This window comes from Ischnura elegans, chromosome 6, assembly GCF_921293095.1.
Source record: "Ischnura elegans chromosome 6, ioIscEleg1.1, whole genome shotgun sequence".
NCBI classification, from domain to species: domain Eukaryota; kingdom Metazoa; phylum Arthropoda; class Insecta; order Odonata; family Coenagrionidae; genus Ischnura; species Ischnura elegans.
Window position 1 is genome coordinate 28,002,363 of NC_060251.1, and position 8,198 is coordinate 28,010,560.

The 8,198-nt window shown below is 38.8% G+C and overlaps 1 long non-coding RNA gene across 2 annotated transcripts; it reads right to left on the bottom strand.

The window, feature by feature from the left end:
- Positions 1-3,383: 3,383 nt before the first annotated feature.
- Positions 3,384-7,740, bottom strand: LOC124160583. 2 transcript variants are annotated; one of them, XR_006865198.1, is made up of 3 exons: positions 7,580-7,740; positions 5,775-5,909; positions 3,384-3,568 (listed from the first exon to the last, which is right to left on the bottom strand). It is a non-coding gene; the product is annotated as an uncharacterized LOC124160583 (long non-coding RNA). The 2 variants fall into 2 exon arrangements; XR_006865197.1 differs by having other exon boundaries at positions 3,384-3,571.
- Between the last annotated feature and the right edge of the window lie 458 nt (positions 7,741-8,198).

Genomic DNA, 8,198 nt, shown 5'->3' on the forward strand with positions numbered 1-8,198 from the left:
TCTTAATCACTATCTTTTTTGACCATATATCTTTCTATGTAACCGAATTATATGACTTTAAATAAACCTTTAAAATGTTTTTTTTCAATGCGATTATTTTATTCAAATTTGATTATAGCACTAGGCCGGAACCAGCCCAGTACCGCTTGGAGCTGGCCCGGTACCGGCCCAGTAACGGCCCAGAACCGGCCCAGTAACGGACCGGAACTGGCCCAGTAACGGCCCGGAACCGGCCCAGTAACGGCCCGGAACCGGCCCAGTAACGGCCCGGAACCGGCCCAGTTCTGGGCCGATACTGGCATTTTCTTGCCAATTTTGGAAGTATCCCAGTACTGGGCCAATACTGGCCCAGTACTGGGATTTTTCCGCATGGGGCGCCAACGACGTATTTCAATCGAGCACGTGAAGTCTAAACAAACGAAGGCTGAAATAAATTTATAATGGTGATTTGTAATCTTAAGTCCTTCGTATTCATCTTCAATAATAATCAGAAATCCTTGAGAAAAAATGTGAGGTGTTGACATCTATGACGTGAGTATAAAGGTATCGAAATGAGGTAAACGTAGTCACTAAGCCAAGCTTGTGCACATCGCATACCACGCAGGAAAGAAGTAAGAACTTGGACGCAAATAGAAGGTCCGGCGTATGTAGCAAATGTGTGAAAATGGAAATCTTGAACACATTCAATAGGGGAAGCTAATCCTACCTGTCATACCGTGGTCCAAAAGCAGACCGAATCCGAAGTATGAAAGACGTAGCGAAGCTTGTCTTTACTAAGCGACGGAATGGCATGCCTTTTTCGATGATTAATACGAATCCAAAAGCTCATTAAGTTTCAGAAGGATTTTAAATACCAATAACAGGATTTAGAGCTAGCAAATTTTGTCGCGCAAAATAAATGCGACAATAAATTTTCTATACGGCGCCGAATGTCTCTGTTCCGAGTTTACTGCGAAGAACTAACAGCTTGACTGAACCAGACTGAACTCTGCTATACGCAATCGAACTTCAACGGTCAAGTTACAGAATTAAAAGGAATCAAAGATTGTTCTCGGAGATTAAAACTAATTTTTATGGATAAATAAAATAATTATTTAATTTTATATTTCTTATTTTAGACACATATGTTGTAATAGCGTCTCACCGTTATTTTTAAGACATTAAAACTACATCACTAAGTCCTCCCCTCAGCCAATCAACACGCTGACCCCGCTGACCAATGAGAATAACACGTCGAAAAATCGTCGATTGAACAAATAAAATCGACGTCGACCACATATCGATCTATAGTCGTCGAATCGACGAAGATTCGACGTAGATTCGATGATCCATTTCTCACTGGGAGGCTCCGTCCCCTGCCGAGAAAAGATATTTAAACCCTAATTATTTCATTTAATCATTTTTAATGCCATTCGAATTCGTTTTCTCCAGAGGCAGAGAAGAACTTGTTGAATCACAAATTTTCACAACTTAATCGACTAGTTACGAGTGCGCAGATATGACAATTTCGTTCAGGTGAATTCTTAATGTGAATGATTTTAGGAGCATGTCATTAAATGTTGGTTGCGTCAAAATTCGAGTGACATAGTTGCTGTTTGTGGAGAATATTTCAAGTGTAATCAAAAGTAAAACTTCACCAAGGACATGCAGACTTTTTTTCTAAAATGAATTGCTATGTTTGGCACTTGTCTCTCTCATCTCTTTTCCAGTGTATTTTGGTTTTTGCATTCTTCCACACAGCAGTGGATCTAACATTTATCATATGAATGGGCCAGATTATTATGAAGTTGGTGGCCCTTACTTTAACTTAAGCTGGATAAATATGAGGGACAATATATAGCTTAAAACTTTTATTTCTTGACATCAAACAAATGGCACCCCTGTCCTCAAATGCCATGCAACAATACCAAATTATGATTCAGGCCTCAACAAGTTTTTGAGAGTTCATTCATTTTATATTACCTATATATGTACATGGACTTTACAAAATTGTTTTACAAATTAACAGAGTGTTTTTCCATATGCCTATAGCTATATATAATTCATTTAAATTTTCTAAAATAAAGTTTAACTTTGGACTTCAGCTCTGAAATTTGTCTGTTTTACTTGGGTGCCCCGAAAGATGGGACGAAAAAATTAAGGTGGGTCAATAACCCTTTCTCATCTGGGCACTTTCGCTTTCAGTATGGGTGTTGCATTCATTTTTTTTAAGTGTTTGTGGAAAGCTAAGAGCGTGTGGGACACAGAGTTTTATGGTGTGCTTCATCAGAAGTCGTGTACGAAATAAATGCGCACTTGGTTTAAAATGTCCTTGCCCATAAAATACGATAACCTGTGTCACACGGCCCAAGGCACGCATATTTGGTCTACCATGGGATGAATCGCACACACAATTTGCAAATTCAATAAATTCCCTTCTGATAAGTTACGCTGGTGTATTACCAAAATTGCCGTATTCCTCATAGTAATAAGAAGACAAAAACCATCTGACAAACATCTTCTGCCATACCAGAATGAATTCCATCAAGGGAGAAATTACTGACTGATAGTTCAAATGTCAATAATTCAATTATGTATCAGACAGACTGAAATTTAACTCCCGGAGAAAGTTATGGGAAACTAGAATGTGTGAGAAAGAGGATATTTGTCATTTAAATTTCACCATAGGACATTGCCTATTTTGGCTCCTCATCCATATGAATTATACCACCCTGGAATATGGAGAATGTTACCTGATTTAAAAAGATCCTCTTGGGTATGATATAGCAGGAGGACGTATATAACCTCAGAGTCCATGGAATCACTGCAAAAAAGGAAATGAGCGATAAGTATTATTGTTTAGTTAACTGAATGCCATTTTATTGTGTAACCTATCCAAAAACTCAGTTTCTATATAATCATTTTAAAAATCTTAAAAAATTTTCATTTTCTGTAAATGGCCATTGATTGTGATTTATATTTGACAAATAACAGCATTTTTCAAAAATTTCTGTAGGTCAAAATTTTACTCAAAAATTTATAGTAAAAATTTGGGAATAATAAAAAGGCATATGGAAATTCAATTCCCAAGAAAATTTATGAAAACTGAGCGTATATATGCAACGTGATATTTGGCATAAAAATTCACAAAAGGCCTATGCCCATTTTTTCTGCTGATCCATATAAAATATACCACCTTGAACATGATCGGATTTAGGGGGAGACATGGGTGCACCTTCCCCCTCCCATGCAGACGCTTAAAAATGAAGGCAACTTTTTTTTTACAGATACCATTATATTCGTTTTTTTGTGTATTTCGGAGCCTCAATCATTTAATTTCATATTAAATTTCATGTTAAATAAAGGGATTATTTCGTACAGTAATTGTCGTACGTTGTTTTTAATCTTAATTAGGAGAAGATAATTTGCCTTGTTTAAAATTTTGAATTGAAAATCTTGGAATTCCCTCCTTAGAAAAAAATCCTGGATCTTCCCCCGATCCTGTGCTATAGAGAATATTGCCTTGAAAAAAAATCCTCTTGGGTGTGATTTTTCCGGAAGATGTATCTCCCACTAATCTTCCATAGTTCTGCTGGAAGAAATGCAAGGGAGCAATGAGTCTTATGCTTAAGTACACTAAAGCTATTTCTTTGTGTAACCTAGCCAAATACTAAGTTTCCATATATTTAAACGTTTTGAAAATTTTCAAATACATCTGACAAATTCCATCATTTTTCAAAAGTATATGGAATCAAAAAATTTTCTCAACAAATTTTTCGTAAAAATTTTGGAACGATTATAAAGTCTTCCGCATAACACTGATTAGGAAGTTGTGAAAACTTGCTACATACCTGATTTTAAACACTTTAAATCTAATTTTAAACTAAAATTATTAGGATATATTTTGGCTGGAACATTTCTCACAAGGAATGGATCCCGTGGACAAGGATCGCATGTAGTGGTTATATTCTAGGCATCTCGTAACAATTATTATCATTGCTGCTATTGCCTCACTGATTGACCACGCTTGCCCAAAGCTTAATATATGATAACATGACTGCTTCTCTTCCCTCGACTGCAACCGTCTATTTAGAACTGTCAATGTAACTTTTGTCTCATAAGGTATTAGGCAAATATTTGCTTTCGCATTTTACTCCATCTTCCATTTTTGCCATTAGAAATATGATAGTCATCAGAAAATCCTCTGGCCAAGACCCATCCTCATAGATCCAGGGTACTAGTTTAAAAAACATTCTACTACCACCCTAATTTTTCAGAAGCTTACACGGGATGACCTGAAATCTTGTCAATGCCACCATATATCCCAGTCTTCATATCGTGAAATGCTCTCTCAATATCTATTTTTATGATACAAGTACAAAAGTATCCTTCTCCTATACACTTAACTCCACTTTTCAATTTTTTCGGCCTCATCTTCGGTGTCGAGGAAATTCGGGGCATAATCTTTCCAATTATGTAGTATACTGAATCTTGTGGGGCTCATTTCCTTCCATCTTTAGCCTTAACTTTTAATTTGCGTTGCCCTCTTTTGACAGCCAACAGTCACTTTGCTTTGGCATACCGTGCACTTACCTCTCCTTCCTTCTGTGTATTTCTATTATTTAACTCTGTCTTTTTCATCATTCCTCCCATACCCTCATAGATTCGGACGAGAAATATTTTGTATCGTATGCCAAACGTTTTGAGCAGTATAAGAGAGTAGTTACCCAATGGGGGTCAGGAGGGTGCAGCTGTCTACCTAGAAGCAAAATTAAATTTAGTTCAAATAAATTTTTGAACAAATTCTATTTAAATCCAAGAAAAGTGATATTAGTGTAAAGCATGTAAATAAAATAAAGGGCGCTGGACAACCTGAAATCCAATCGTAACATCATTATTCTGGGAGCCGACAAAGGGAATTCAACGGTCATCATCAACAGAAAGGATTACCAGGCCAAGATAAAGTCACTATTGGAGGATCCGACGTACGAAAAATTGAAGAAGGACCCGACTACTAAAATTGAAAGAGATGTAAGGGAGCTAATTAAGTGCTCTTCCAACTCTAACGAAGAACAATTTCAACTTTTGCCTTCGTCTGCCAGACCTCCTTATTTCTACGGGCTGCCGAAGATTCATAAAGACGGAGTACCGGTTCGTACTATCGTCAGCTGTATTTGGTCACCAAACTACGCATTGGCTAGCTATCTCGCCAACCACCTCCAAACCGTCATCGGACAGACAGGTTCCTGCGTGAAGAATTCATCGAAGTTTTGCGCTTGCAAATACCTATACAGACTGTAACTTTCATATAATAGAGAGTCAATAGGATCTAGGAACCAATTATTCCAATTTCCTACATTTCTTATGGGGAAAATTGTTGCAGGTAGCAAAAATTTCGGATAACGACCAGCATTCCGGAACGGATTGTGGTCGTTATCCGAGGTTCTACTGTACATACTTCCAGAGAAGTAGTGGTTGGTATAAGGTTTCCCAGGTCCATCTCAACAGCATTTTTTATATGACATCGTAATTGAGGATACGTTTTTGCTGGATTTTACCTTACCACATGAATGGTATGGGAGCCTCCACTGAGATTAATTTCGAGTTATTTTGTGCCACTTCAGCTTTAGTGGTAATTGGGAACTCTCAAATTTCTCCAAGGTTCTATCCCAAAGGAGAGGGTGGATTGGATGTTATGTTTACAGTGCTGGTAAATTTGACAACCCTTAAACATATTTTCATTCACTGTTTGAAACGCATTTGAAATAGTATTTCCATCTTTAATTTCAACTAACCTGCTGCTTGAGGAGGAGGTCGCAGTAGAGGTGCCTGATGTCCTGGCCGTTGGTCTACAGAGGGGTTGTCGTGAATGGGGGTCTGTCCTCGGTGCCTGGTACCCCCATGGGGAGGGTGAACCGGGTGTTCTGGTTCTGAAATGAAAATATTATCGTTCTCAGATGAGTGTGCTTATAACGGAGACTACCAACCACACAAAGAACCAACATCGGTCACATCATGTAAGATTGAATGATATGTATTTGGAAGCAAAGATGTGACATAAATTCTGTACTGTTTTTTGGTATGGTTGTCTCCCAATAGTAATGATTCACTTCTGCCATTTGAAAGCGTACTTCTGCTTACTCCCTCTATTAAACTAGTGGTTAAGATTGCTCAACAGGGCCATAAATTTGCTATGGGAGTGCTTGCATAATGTGCAGATTGCTTATACTGGAAATTTGGTGTCAATTTGTTCCCAGCAAATAATTTGAAAAACTTATAAAGCGATGAGATATTTTTTTTGAAATTTCAGTTTCCACAACCTTTTGTATGTTACATTATAACCTCTACTTGCCAGCCTCTGCTTTTGATCCTGGGTTTGCCTATGCCTACATTCCCACCCAGCTTTAATTTAATATCCCACTTTGACTTTCCCCTCCACGACTGTATGTAAATCATGTCCTGTCACTCCAATAGTACCCACTATCCCTCCATCTCATTCATCTTCAATCCCAGAATGTCCATTCTCCATTTCCCCAATTCCCTTTTGATATTTTCCTTCTTGCCTGCCATGATCTTTAACCCTAATACTCCATGTCCTGAAATTCACGGCTGATCTCTTCTTCTTGGTCTTATTCTTTTCTTTCATGTATGCTGCTGCTGATGACATATCTCTGCCAGGATTCCTCATGAAAGTAGCATCAAGGACCCTGCCAACCTCGCTGCCTGAAACGACTGCTGCATTTATGAGATGGGTCCTCTTCAAAGAGTTTCCAAGGCTTATGTCATAGTAGAATGAAACCTCAGTTAGCGAACGCCTCTGATAATGAACTATTCGAATAACGACCAAAAATTTTGCTAAATATTTTCCTTGGATAGCTAACAAAATTTCGGTTAGCGAACAGATGTTTAGTGGTCATGTTTGTGTTCAGTGATGTGCAATCCCAAATGGATAATATGTCTACAATAGTAAGTCTACAAGTAAAATGTACACTGTAATGCAATACCTATACATATAGCCCATAACTTTCATGTAATGGAGAGTCAATAGGATCTAGGAAACAATTATTCCAATTTCATTTATTTTTTATGGGGAAAATTGTTGCGGATAGCAAACATTTTGTATAGAGACCAGCCTTCTGGAACGGATTGTGGATGTATCCAAGGTTCTACTGTACATACTTCATCTTTCCAGAGAAGTAGCAGTTGGTAAGTTGCTAATGGCTTCCGGGTGCAGCTGCGTGTTGATGCCCCTTGCTGCGAAAAAACCTACCTTCAAAGTACATAATAGGTAAGATTTCCCAGGTCCATCTCAACAGCATTTTTTATATGACATCGTAAGTGAGGATACCTTTTTGCTGGATTTTACCTACCACCTGAATGGTATGGGAGCCTCTACTGATATTAATTTAGATATATTTTGTGCCTCTTCAGCTTTAGCGGCAATGGGAACTCTCAAATTTCTCCAAGGTTGTATCCCAAAGGAAAGGGTGGAATGGATATTATGTTTAAAGTGCTGGTAAATTTGACAACCTTCATACATATTTTCTTTCAATGTTTGAAACGCATATGAACTAGAATTTCTGTCTTTAATACAACTAACCTGCTGCATCAGGAGGAGGTACAGGTGCCGGATGTCCTGGCTGTATTCTACGGAGGGGTCGTCGGGGATGGGGGTCTGCCCTGGCTGTCTAGTGTAGACGTAGGGAGGGTGAACCTGGTGTTTCTGAAATGAAAATATTATTGTTTACAGATGAGTGTGCTTCTAAGGCCTACCATGCATGTTCCATCCCGGCCTCAAGGCCAGGCCGTGAGGCCAGAACTGCGCAGTTTGGCTGGAGCCTCAGGCCCACCATACACGTTCAGTTTGGCCTCAAGGCCTGGACTGTACAGTGTACAGTCCCTGACTGAGGGTAGAACTGACAGTGTGTGACGATACCTTGAGGCGGATTGTCGGCCGGACAGGAAAACAATGAGGTCTGGCCTCAAGGTCGCTTGGCCTTGAGGCCAGACCTTATTGGATTCCCATCCGGCCTTGAGGCAAAACTGAACGTGTATGGTGGCCCTAACGCAGACTACCGACCACCGATGACATACCGACCGAAAAACACATATTGTCATTAAAAATCTAAAAGCGTGAAATACGTGCTCCAGAAGTAATAATCTTTCGATTTAGGAAAAAAAAATAATAGGAAACCACTCTATTTTAACTAACCTGCTGC